Below are 14403 nucleotides of genomic sequence, written 5' to 3' on the forward strand. Positions count from 1 at the left end.
TGGGCAGCTGCATGTAAATCGATGAAGCTGGAACATTCCCTCAAGTCGTACACAAAACTAGAGTAAAAAGTTTGTGGGATCAGGAGAAGGCTCACAAGCACAAGCACTTCAGGCTTCTGCTCTAGGGAAAGCAATGGGGGACCCCAACACTCAGATTGTCAATGTGGACTCAAAAGAAGGCATGCAATCTGAGGATATTCCTGGAGGATTTCTTCTGCTCAAGTGAGAAAAAGAAACGTGGAGGAGGTGTATCCACAGAAACACCTGAGGAAGTCTCAGAATGTCTAGTCAGACTGATGGGTGGAAGTATTTGTATCTCAAAGCCAGTCAGTAAAGACTGGGCTTGGTGACACTGATTCCTTAAATGCAAATTCCAACACAAGCCTATGAAGAACATGAGAAATCAGGGAAATACGACACCACCAAGGGAGCACAAGGATTTTCCAGCAAACAGCTACAAAGAAATACAGATGTATAAGTTGCCTGAAAAGAATTTTAAATAATGTTTTTAGGAAGCTGAGGAAGCTATGGGAAAAAAGAGGCAAGGAAATGACGTTTAATGACAACAAGACATCACTACTGACCTGATCAAAATAGGAGATTGAACACAGAAATCAAGTAAAATTAAAAATTAAGTGGAAAAAATAATAAAAAATGATTAGCTTAATTAAGAATAACAACAAGAAGAAAAAGGACACAAAGCTGCCATAAATCCTGGAGCTAAGGAATCTGCTGAATGAAATGAAAAATGAATACAGGGCCTCAGAAACAGACTCAGTCAAGCAGAGTAAAGAATGTGTGAACACAAAGGCAGGTCATTTGAAGTTATCCAGTCAGAGGAAAGAAAGAAAAAAAAAAAAAACAACTAGAAAAGTGTGAAGTGAAAGAAATGTAGAAGAATACTAAAAGATCTCCATAATATTATAACCCATCACAGCATAGGCCTCCTGTGGAGTTCTTTCCTTGTCGGGTCCCACTCAAAGCTGGCAGTCTTTTGAGTTACGTAGCATATTTGTCCTAGAATGGAATATATATATTCTTCCCCCAATTCTTGAAAGACTTAAAAATCAATGTTTCTTTTTTCTTTGTTAAAAAAAAAAAAGACAAAATGCAAAACTCTATTCTCCTTTGGAAGTAATAACCTCAAATACACCTGACCATTAGACCTCAGTTAATTTTATTGAGATCACACTTGAATATTCATAGGGTTATCTTACACTTTGTACAGCATATGTGTCATATTTAGGTTTCCAATATATTAGACACTAATTTTCCTGTCTCATTTGCAAAATGTCATAAATACAGTCAGTCAGCACAATCTTCTGAAGGATACCCAGGTAATTTATATCTTGTGGGTAATAGTTTATGGAAAAAAAAGCGTTTATAGTACAATCCTGATGTCAAAGAGTAAATGTGTACTGTTTCTTCCAAGTGAATAAGAACCGTTTATAAACATCTTTTCTGGTAGGGATGGTGGAGAACACGCCCATCTAAGCAGTGGCCTCACTCCATTCTGGAGATGTCTGAGTCTAGCAGAGATACCACATCTGGCACAGAGGATGAAATTGGAATCATGTCTTGGATGAGTTTGCACAAGTGTACTATCACTTTGAAGAAAATGGGAGACGGAGAGATGGCGGAGTAGAAGGACGCTCGCAGGTCACCCTCTCCCACAAATACACCAAGACCCACATCTACAGACCCACTCAGCCAACCAGAGCACCTGCGGAACTCCGACAGAACATCGCCCTCTTCAAAAGATAAAGACACCAGAAATCTGGTAGGAGAAAAGGAAAAAAGAAAGAACAAAAGGCAAAGCAGCGAGGGACGGGTCCCGCGGGGAGGGAGTGGCAAAGGAGGACTGGCGCTCGCTCGCGGGGTCTCCCCTCTCCAACTGAGAGGCCAGCGGGACGGAGGGGGAGCCTCCGAGGCTCGGATCTGTACAGAGCAGCCCTTGACTGACAGAACTAAGTTAAACGGGCACACAGCGTCCCCCCGGCACCGAGCCTGAGACGCTGGCCGGCAGGCGCGGGCAGGGCCAGGCTGCACAAGCCGGGCGGAGGACGGGGGCGGCTGCACGGAGGGAGCCCCGGGGGAACACAAGGGGCTGCGCGCCGTGGCTGTGGGTGCACAGGGCAGAACAACCTGGGCCCTCCATAAAACAGCACGGTTGATCTGTTCTCGGGGGAAGGGTGCACACCCCCATCTCTGAAAACCCACGGAAAGTTTTCGGGGGAAGAGAGGCGGGGCTCAGGCACAGCCGCTATATCCTCCGGAGCTGAGCACCCAGGCTGGGGCGGGAGCGAAACCTGCATCCGCACTGAAGGGCTTAGCAGCCTCAAAGGCCAGACTGAGACTGGCCTGCAGCCCGGGGCAGATAGGATCCTCCATCCTGGTCCCTCAGAGAACTTGCTCCACAAAGACAAACAAGGAGCTGGGTTCTGGCTCGGAGAAGGGACAGGGCTGTCCCTCGGTCTTCCCCGAGCCCACCCGCGGAGCGCCGACCAGGGCGGAGCGCGCAGTCACACAGAGCAGCGGAGCTACCGGCAGAGCAGCGGAGCTACCGGCAGTGCAGGTAGAGCGAGAGCGGCCCCCCGCCTTTTGGGCAGGAAAACAGCCCCTGACCGAGGTGCTGGGACGGGGCACGACCCGCCCTCCTACCCGGCCAGTCTGCAACATCTGACTGTGGCATCTGGAGGGGCAGCGACCTGCCCGCCCACAGCAGAGGAGAGCTGCACCTGACCCAGTGTTAGGAGGAGGCGCGATCTGCTTGCGGACAGGTGCTGGGAGCAGCACAGAAGAGGGCGCCAACGGAGGGCCTCTGAAAACAGTAAGCTGAGCTTCCAAAACAGGAGACAAGACAGAAAGACTTCACATTAAAAGCACACAGACTCCAGGAGAACACGGACAAACCCACCCCTCCCCTTTTTTTTTTAAAATCTGTTTTTACCTGTTCTATTTTCTATTACTCTCTTAATTTTTACTTCTTAATTCATTTCTATTTCTCTTGGGTTTTGATGTCCTGTTATTGATTAGACACAGGTTTCAAATACATCGATTCATCTCCCCCCCCCTTTTTTTTGTTAAGGTTTTAAAAGGACATCTCAACCCGATTAATACTCTGCTTCAACTCGCTCTTCTATTATTCATTATACACTGTTTTCAAACCCTCTTTCTCCCTTCTTTTAAAATTCTTTCTCTCTCTCTTATTTTTTTTTTCTTTTCCTAAGTTTTATTCCTAAATAGGTATTAGATAGATAAAATCCTTAAGGACCAAAATAAACAACTGATACTTTATAAACCACAGTGCCAGAGAGGTATGAGCAAGATGAAGAAGCAGAAAAACCTTTCCCAATTAAAAGAAGAAGAGAAATCCCCTGAAAGAAAGATCAACGAAATAGACATCGATAGCCTACTAGATCAATATTTCAAAAAAGGAGTGATCGAATTGCTGAAGGAATTAAAAGAGATAGTGTTTAGAGATATAAAATATGTCAAAAATGAAATTGAAGCTATAAAGAAGAGCCAAGTAGAATGGGTAAACTCATTGACAGAGATTAGGAATGATCTAATAGCTGTGCAAAGCCGACTAGATAATGCAGAGGAACGAATTAGTGATCTAGAAGACAGGGCAATAGAAAGCACCCATTCAGAAGAACTACAAGATAAGCAAGTAAAAAATAATGAAAATAGCATAAGGGACCTATGGGATAATATAAAGCGTCCCAATCTTCGGATAATAGGGGTCACAGAAGGAGAAGAAAGATCAAAGGGGATTGAAAAGGTTTTTGAAGAAATCATGACTGAAAACTTCCCAAACTTAAAGAAGGAATCAGATATCCAAGTACAGGAAGCTCAGAGGGTCCCAAACAGGAAGAACCCAAATAGACCCACACCAAGACATATCATAATCAAGATGGCCAGAGTCAAGGATAAAGAAATGATTCTAAAGGCAGCAAGAGAAAAGCAAAGAGTAAGTTACAAGGGAACCCCCATAAGGCTCTCAGCTGATTTCTCTACACAAACACTATAGGCCAGAAGGGAGTGGCAAGATATATTCAAAGCCCTGAATGAAAAAAAGATGCAGCCTAGGATCCTTTATCCAGCAAGGCTATCCTTTAGGATAGAAGGAGAAATAAAGAGTTTCACAGACAAAAAAAAAAGCTGCAGGAGTTTAGCAACACTAAACCCATGCTAAAAGAAATATTGAAAGGGCTATTCTAAATAGAAAAGCAGCAGGATGCTACAGAAATGAGAAACTCACAACTGGAAAGGTGATAACTCATGAATTACAAATAAAGTAAACATGAAATTATAAAAGAAGACATACAAATCACTGAGAGTGGGAGAGGGAGGCAGGGAAATATAGAATATCTTATTCTTTCATTTTTAAATCTTTTTTAACAGTAGGATGGGTTTGAGAGCATGTTACTATCAGTTTAATAAAAACAGTTATAGTAATGGGTTAATAGATTTACAAAAAAGGGTAACCACAAGCCAGAAATTTACAAAGGAGTCACAAAAATTAAATAAAATCCATGATAATACAAAGGAAAATTACCAAAGCACAATAGGAAGAAGAAAGGAACAAAGAGGATATACCAATTCAACTGCAAAGATAAGTTCAAAATGGCAATAAACACACATCTATCATTAATTACTGTAAATGTTAATGGACTAAATGCTCCAGTCAAAAGACATAGAGTGGCAGACTGGATAATAAAGCAAGAACCTTCAATATGCTGCATACAAGAGACCCACTTTAGGGAGAAGGACACATATAGATTGAGAGTGAAAGGATGGAAAAGGATATTCCATGCAAATGGAAAAGCCAAAAAAGCAGGTGTTGCAGTACTGATTTCAGGCAAAATAGACTTTAAAACAAAGGCCATAAAGAAAGATAAAGAAGGACATTTTGTAATGATTAAAGGAGTGATACAAGATGAGGATATTACACTCGTTAATATATATGCACCCAATATAGGAGCACCTAAGTACATACAAGAATTACTAACAGAGATAAAGGGGGATATTGATGGGAATACAATCATAGTTGGAGATTTTAACACTGCATTAACATCACTAGACAGATCTTCCAGACAGAAAATAAACAAGGCAACAGAGAAATTAAATACTACAATAGAAAAACTAGATTTGGTGGATATTTTCAGAGCATTACACCCCCCAAAAATAGGATATACATTCTTTTCAAGTGCACATGGAACATTTTCCAGGATCGAAAATGTACTTGGGCACAAAAGAAACCTCAACAATTTTAAGAAGATAGAAATTATCTCAAGCGTCTTTACGGACCACAATGCCATGAAACTGGAAATCAAGAACAGAGAAACAAAGGAGAAAAAAAGGAAAGCATGGAGATTAAACAATATGTTATTGAAAAAACAATGGATCAATGAGGAAATCAAAGCTGAAATTAAAAAATACCTTGCGACAAATGATAATGAAAGCACAACCACTCAAAACCTATGGGACACAGCAAAGGCAGTGCTAAGAGGGAAGTTTATAGCGATACAGGCCTTCCTCAAAAAAGAAGAACAATCTCAAATAAACAATTTAACCCACCACCTGAATGAATTAGAAAAAGAAGAACAAAAAGCCCCAAAAAGCAGTAGAAGGAAGGAAATAATAAAGATCAGAGGGGAATTAAATACAATAGAGATTAACAAGACCATAGAAAAAATCAACCAAACCAAAAGCTGGTTTTTTGAAAAAGTAAATAAAATCGACAAACCTCTGGCCGAACTCACAAAGAAGAAAAAAGAGAGAGCACAAATCAGCAAAATAAGAAAGGAAAATGGAGAAATTACAACAAACAAAATAGAAATACAGAATATCATACGAGAATATTATGAAAAACTATATGGAACCAAACTGGATAACTTAGAGGAGATGGACAAGTTTCTGGAAACATACTGTCCACCAAAACTGAATCAAGAAGAATCTGAACACTTGAACAATCCGATCACTAGAAAGGAAATAGAAATAGCAATTAAAAACCTCCCTACAAATAAAAGTCCAGGACCGGACGGCTTCACCGGGGAATTCTACCAAACATACACAGAAGAACTCATACCAGTCCTTCTCAAACTCTTCCAGACGATTGAAAAGGAGGGAATACTCCCAAACTCATTCTATGAAGCCACCATCACCCTAATACCAAAACCAGGCAAAGACACTACAAAAAAGAGAATTATAGGCCAATATCACTGATGAACATAGATGCCAAAATCCTCACCAAAATTTTAGTAAATAGAATCCAACAACACATAAAAAAGATTATACATCATGACCAAGTGGGGTTCATCCCAGGGACACAAGGCTGGTTTAACATATGCAAATCAATCAGTGTAATACATCACATCAACAAGAGAAAGGACAAAAACCACACAATCATCTCAATTGATGCAGAAATAGCATTTGATAAAATTCAACACCCATTTATGATAAAAACTCTCGCCAAAGTGGGTATAGAGGGAACATATCTCAACATAATAAAAGCTATATATGACAAACCTACAGCCAGCATAGTACTCAACGGTGAAAAACTCAAAAGCTTCCCACTAAAATCTGGGACAAGACAAGGATGCCCACTTTCACCACTCCTATTCAACATAGTCCTGGAAGTCCTAGCCACAGCAGTCAGGCAAGAGAAAGAAATAAAAGGGATCCAAATTGGAAAAGAAGAGGTAAAAGTGTCATTATATGCTGATGACATGTTACTATATATAGAAAACCCTAAAAGGTCCACACAAAAGCTACTAGAGCTGATTGAAGAATTCAGCAAGGTAGCAGGTTACAAAATTAACGTTCAAAAATCAGTTGCATTTCTTTACACTAACGATAAATCAACAGAAGAAGAAAGTAAAGAAACAATCCCCTTTAAAATAGCACCCAATGTAATAAAATATCCGGGAATAAATCTAACCAAGGAGGTGAAAGAATTATACACAGAAAACTATAAACCATTGATGAAGGAAATTAAAGAAGACTTTAAAAAATGGAAAGATATTCCATGCTCTTGGATTGGAAGAATCAATATTGTTAAAATGGTCACACTCCCCAAGGCAATCTACAGATTTAATGCAATCCCTATCCAATTACCCAGGACATATTTCACAGAATAGAACAAATCATAATAAAATTCATATGGAACCATCAAAGACCTAGAATTGCCAAAGCATTACTGAAGAGAAAGAAAGAGGCTGGAGGAATAACTCTCCCAGACTTCAGACAATACTATAGAGCTACAGTCATCAAGACAGCATGGTATTGGTACCAAAACAGACATATAGACCAATGGAACAGAATAGAGAGCCCAGAAATGAACCCACAAACTTTTGGTCAACTCATCTTTGACAAAGGAGGCAAGAATATACAATGGAATAAAGACAGTCTCTTCAGCAAATAGTGTTGGGAAAACTGGACAGCAGCATGTAAAACAATGAAGCTAGAACACTCCCTTACACCATATACAAAAATCAACTCAAAATGGATTAAAGACTTAAACATAAGACAAGATACAATAAACCTCCTAGAGGAAAACATAGGCAAAACATTATCTGACATACATTTAAAAAATTTTCTCCTAGAAGAAATAAAAGCAAGAATAAACAAATGGGACCTAATGAAACTTACAAGCTTCTGCACAGCAAAGGTAACCAGAAGTAAAACAAGAAGAAAACCTACGGAATGGGAGAAAATTTTTGCAAGTGAAACCGACAAAGGCTTGAGCTCCAGAATATATAAGCAGCTCATACGACTCAATAAGAAAAAAATAAACAACCCAATCCAAAAATGGGCAGAAGACATAAATAAGCAATTCTCCAAGGAAGACATACAAATGATCAAAAAGCACATGAAAAAATGCTCAATATCACTAATTATCAGAGAAATATCAGAGAAATGCAAATCAAAACTACAATGAGGTATCACCTCACACCAGTCAGAATGGCCGTCATTCAAAAATCCACAAATGACAAATGCTGGAGAGGCTGTGGAGAAAGGGGAACCCTTCTACACTGCTGGTGGGAATGCAGTTTGGTGCAGCCACTATGGAAAACAGTGTGGAGATTCCTCAAAAGACTAGGAATAGACTTACCATATGACCCAGGAATCCCACTCCTGGGCTTGTATCCAGAAGGAAATCTACTTCAGGATGACACCTGCACCCCAATGTTCATAGCAGCACTATTTACAATAGCCAAAACATGGAAACAGCCTAAATGTCCATCAACAGAGACTGGATAAAGAAGAAGTGGTATATTTATACAATGGAATACTACTCAGACATAAAAACTGACAACATAATGCCATTTGCAGCAACATGGATTGTCCTCGAGAATGTCATTCTAAGTGAAGTAAGCCAGAAAGAGAAAGAAAAATACCATATGAGATCGCTCATATGTGGAATCTAAAATCAAAAACAAAAACAAACAAACAAAAACAAAGCGTAAATAAGGACAGAAATAGACTCACAGACAGAGAATACAGACTTGTGGTTACCGGGGGGTGGAGGGTGGGAAGGGATAGCCTGGGATTTCAAAATTGTAGAATAGATAAACAAGATTACACTGTATAGCACAGGGAAATATACACAAAATGTTATGATAACTCACAGAGAGAAAAATGTGACAATGAGTGTGTATATGTCCATGAATGACTGAAAAATTGTGCTGAACACTGGAATTTGACACATTGTAAAATGATTATAAATCAATAAAAAAATGTTTAAAAAAACATAGAAAAAAAAATTTGAAGAAAATGTTGCTTTTGCAGTGGCCAGATATATTGGTGTTAATCATTCTGCCTCCTTGAAATATTTACGAACTTTCATTTCCACCGTCCCCAGAAACATGACATGATTTTCTGTTTCTGTTTTGGCTCGGGTCAGGAGGTTGGTGAGAGGAAGCTGTTGCAAGAGTGGATGGGGTTGAATAGTGGACCCCGAAATATGTCTGCGTGCTACCCCCAGATCCTATGACCTTGACCTTAAATGGAGAGACTTTGCAATGTGCACACATACCTTGTTTTATTGTGCTTTGCTTTATTCTGCTTCACAGATACCGCATGTTTTGCAAACTGAAAGTTTGTGGCAACCTGACTAGAGGAAGTCTATCAGCACCACTTTTCAAATACTATTTGTTCACTTTGTGTCTCTGTTACATTTGGGTAATTCTTGAGATATTTCAAGCTTTTTCTTTATTATTATATGTGTTATGGCGATCTGGGATCAGTGATGTTTGACATTACTATTGTAATTATTTGAGGGCACCGCAAAACCTCCGTCATATTAGATGGCTGACAATTGTTAAATATTATGTGTTCTCATTGCTCCATCAAGGGCTATTCCCCTGTTTCTCTCCATTTCATCAGGGCAACCTGTTTCCTGAGAACAAAAATACTGAAATCAGTCCCATTTATAACCATCATTGGCCTGTAAGTTTTCAAGTGATAGGAAGAGTTGCAAGTCTCTCATTTTAAACCAAAACCTAGAAATAATGAAGCTTAGTGAGTAAGGCATGTGGAAAGTTGAAATAGGCCAAAAGCAAGGCTTATTGCGACAAAGAAAGAATTTTTTTTGGAAAGGAGAAATTTTGGAAGGAAAATTAAAGTGCTACTCTAGTGAACATAGGAAGGATAAGAAAACTAAGAACCTTATTGCTGATATGATGAAAGTATTTTGCGGTCTAGATGGAAGGTCAAAACAGCCACAACATTCCATTAAGCCAGAGCCTAGTCCAGAACAAGGCCTTAACTGTTTTCAATTCTATGTAGGCTGAGAGAGGTGAGGAAGCTGCAGAAGTAAATTTTGAGACTAGCAGTGGTTGATTCATGGGGTTGAAAGAATCAAGTGTCTTCACAACATGAAACTTCAAATGAAGCAGAAAGTGCTGGTGGAGAAGCTGCAGCAAGTTATCCAGAAGGTTTAGCGAAGATAATTCATGAAGGTGTCTGTAATCAACAGCAGATTTTCAATGCAGGTGAAACAGCCCTCTGTTGGAAGAAGATGCCATCGGGGATTTTCATAGCTAAAGGGGAGATGTCAATGTCTGGCTCAAAAGTTCAGAGGACAGGCTGACTCTCCTTTAGGGGTTAATGCAGCTGGTGACTTGAAATTGAAGCCAATGCTCATTTCTCAAGGCTCAAATCCTAGAGGCCTTAAGAATTATGCTAAATCTACTCTGTCAGAGCTCTATAAGTGGGACAACAAAACCTAGATGACACAGCAAATCTGCCTACAACATGGATATTGAATATTTTCAGCCCACTGTTGAGACCTGCTGCTCATTAAAAAAAAAAGTTTATTTCAAATATACTGCTTCTAGGTAATGTACGTGGTCACTCAAGAGCTGTAATGGAAAGGTCTAATGAGGTTAATGTTGTTTTCATGTCTGCTACCCCAATACCCATTCCATAGCTCAGGGACCAAAAAGTAATTTCAACTTTCAAGTCTTATCATTTAAGGCATGCTTTTGTATGGCTGTAGCTGCCATAGGTAGTGATTCCTGTGATGGATGTGGGCAAAGTCAGCTGAAACGTTTCTGGACAGGATTCACCATTCTAGATTCCATTAAGATGATTCATGTTTCATGGGAAGAGGTCAAACTATCAACATTAAAAGGAGTATGGAAGAAGTGATTCCTGCTCTCAAGGATGACGTTGAAGAGTTCAAGAATTCAGTGGAGGAAGAAATTGAGGATGAGGCAGGAACAGCAGGTGAACTAGAATCAGATGTGGAGCCTGACTATGTGACTAAGTTGCTGCAATTTCATGATAGAAGTAACAGGTGAGGAGTTGCTTCTTATGGATGAGCAAAGTGATTCCTTCTGATGGAAGCGACTCCTGGTACAAATGCTGTGAAGATAGTTAAGTAAAAACATAGGATTTAGAGTATGACATAAACTTAGTTGACAAAGTGACAACAGGGTTTGAGAAGACTGACTCCAATTTTGAAAGAAGTTCTTGTGGGCATAAAATAGCATCAAACAGCATTGCATGCTATAGCGATATCATTCGTGAAAGGTAGAGTCAATTGATGTGGCAAACTTCAATGCTGTCTCATTTAAGAAATGGCTACAGCCCCCTTAGTCTTAAGCACCACCACTCTGATCGGTTGCTAGTTATAAACATTGAGGCAAGACTCTCCACCAGCAAAAATTGTGACTCACTGAAGTCTCGTATGATGATTAGCATTTCAGGGCAAAAATTATTTTTTAAACTAGTGGATGCCCATTGTTTTTTGGCAGAAAGCTTCTGCACCCTTAAGAAACTAAAATGGAGTAATTTTATATGCACTGAGAAACCCCGTAAGTTTCTGTGACTCATTTTATTGTGATGTTTGCTTTGTTGTGGTAGTCCAGAACCAAATCTACAATATCTTCAAGGTATGCCTGTAATTAGTTCAGAATACTGAGGTAAATTCATACTAAATTTAGGATTGGCTCTAAATCCAATGACAGGTGTCCTTCTGAGAAGGAAGATGGAGGGGGATGAGAGATGCACAAAAGGAAATGTGACATGAAGACAGGCCCAGAGATTGGAGAGAGCTACAGACAAGGAACACAAGCATTGTCAGCAGCCACCAGAAGCTAAGAGAGTGGTATGGAATGAACACTTTCCCAAACACTCAAGGAGATCTGGACACTGACGACACTTGATTTCAGACCTCTGTCCTCCAGAACTGTGGAAAAATAAATTTCTGTTGTTGTCAGCTATCAGATTTGAGGTATTATGATACAGCAGCTCTAAGGACCCCATATGGAGTGCTTCTACTTGGCTTTTCCCACTGTGACAGCCCTCATCCCACAGGCCAGTTGATGCAATTAGCGGGTTGTGCCCTCGACAAAGTGAATGTATTCAAGTATACATTTAGGGACTGAGAACATCATCATTGTTTCAAGATGCTGTTGTCATTTTGGGAAGGATTTGAGGGAATCATTAACGTGTACACTTACGGTGATGGTACAAGTTTCTTTCTCTGACAGTCCCACTCCCTTCATTAGTCAGTGGATCAGGACAATCCTCAGGTCCCAAAACTTCTCAAGTGAATATGATTTTAAGGAAACAATCATCCTCTAACTCTGAGACCTATCTTTCAACCCTTCTGATAGTATAGACACAGCAATTCCTTCTTGGTCGTCTATCTATTCTGTTTCTAGGGCTGCCTGCTCTATCACCATATCCACAGCTCTTCATGGGTTAAGCCTGCCTGGCTGCCACCCCAACCTTATTGTTCACCGTGATCACTGTGACCACCTGACTTCTGATTATTGATGGCTCCTACTGGTCTCTGTTACTTTTGTATTTGATTTTAATTAACATAATGAGCTAAGTTTTATAATTACCAACAATCCTGCCCCTCAGAGGACAACCATCCTGAACATCCTATAGCTTCAATAAAGACTCATTTCCTAGATTTTACTGACATACAAAGCATATCTATCTTTATATGTCTACTACCCTAAGCCTTTGGGTTCCTTCTTCCACTGTTTGCCATGACATTTCCAGCACATCAGTTTTACTTCCTGAGGACCATCATTGTTGCCAAGTTTCTACAGACGTCATGGTAGTCTGTTCCCACCATCTCCTGGAGTCTGAATGCAGGTAGTAATTATACTGTGTCCTGAGAGAGTGCTTGAAAATTTTAAAAATGCTCCCTTATACACCTTTATGTTGACTTTCCTCAAGTCTGTCCCTGAGTGTACAATTCCATATATAATCTCCCAGTTCCTGCTAGTAAATTTTGGATGGGTTCTTCAGTTCTTTTGAGTTATACTGTCTTTCCTTCCTTAGTAGGTCCAGCTTATAGCTGACTGTATTGCAGTGTGACTTTACTCTTGTTATTGGCTTGTGTTCAAGAGGGGAGATAAGAGCAGCTCCTGAGAAGGACACACGATGTCCTGTGGGGTAGAGGACGCTCTGTCATCCTCCCACAATGGCGAGGTGCTATCATCCCTTCACAGAGAGGAGTGGGACACTTCTGAGGACTCAAAGGGCTCAGGGGCATCTAGGAATTCAAGATTCTCACTAACTGTTTATCAGATGCCTTGCCATTCTGCCCACCACAAGTAGGGTCCTAATCTTGGAAACATTTCAGACTAGGTCTGACTTTAAGTAGAACAGGAAATGTCTTATTTTAAAATTAAAAGAAAAACTTTTTTGGTGAGGAAATTCTGCAAAGGACGAGAATCTCTTTATATGCTGCCAAGCAGGTCTTCTGCCTTTCTTACTCACCACTCACGTAATATGGTGGTTTAAAGGCTTCACTCTATCATTATATTTTTTCCAAAGAACTAATTCTGTAGAGCAAAACTTTATCTCCATTTTCCTCATCATTTTTCCATATAACAAAAAGCTACTGTGTCACAATAACTAGTACCTGTTCTTCCAACACTATAAGGTCCCAGTTCACCATGAGTAATATCATTAGAAATTTCACGGTTACCAGAGTCCTGGGTTTATCTTAATACAGTAGAGTATTAGGTGTTTCATTGTTTTATCTATTACATTTTTCTGTCAGCATTTGTTAAAAAAATCTTACTTTTGTGATTGTAGAATATATATGTATGTATGTGTATATTATATGAAATTAAAATTTAAAAAGATTTTATATTTTGTTAAGAGTAGTGAAGAAATGGAAGTATGATAATTTGCAAATCAAAATATACCAACCTCTCTAGAGAGCTTGTACACATAACCTTGACGTTTGTGATGCTCTAGACCTCCCTCCAACTGACACTTATCCACTATATTAATATTCTTCGGCCTTGTTTATTTAAAGTGCTATGTATGCACTTTGTTCTTCATGAATTATAATGCATCTGTTATTGGTGTAAAGCCAACCATCCTGAACCTTACTCCTTTATGTTACCTCATTTTATAATAATGAAAAAGTTAACGCCTCTCTTACCTTTGGTATAAAAGGACCAAAGTTTCAACTATAATTTTAAACAGTACTTTAGAAAAGAACACTATCTTATTGCCAGAATAAATGATTTAGCATTGTGGTAAATTACTGCTTTGATTATGTGATTTAGATCTGAAAACCAACATTAGTGTTTACAGTTTTGAAAAAATTATACATGAAAGCATTATAATTTTTTAATTATTTCAAAACCTCATAAAATTAAAAAAATCTTTTTTTCCTATATCTTTTCATAGTTAGTTGCCCATCTAAGAACAAGTTTATATTTAACTTGCTCTTAATTGTGCCATTATTACTGTCAAAACCAGAAAATTGCAGAAATGATTTATATTTGTTCTAAGATAGAGCTGTAATTTTGGTTTTCTTAAGTTTAGGTTATAATTCTCAAAGTCCATGGCAATTATTTAATGAATTGGTTTACTGTGTAATGCCATCACAGTTAGATTGAATAATTTTTT

Source organism: Camelus dromedarius, chromosome 1, assembly GCF_036321535.1.
Source record: "Camelus dromedarius isolate mCamDro1 chromosome 1, mCamDro1.pat, whole genome shotgun sequence".
In the NCBI taxonomy this organism is placed as follows: Eukaryota; Metazoa; Chordata; class Mammalia; order Artiodactyla; family Camelidae; genus Camelus; species Camelus dromedarius.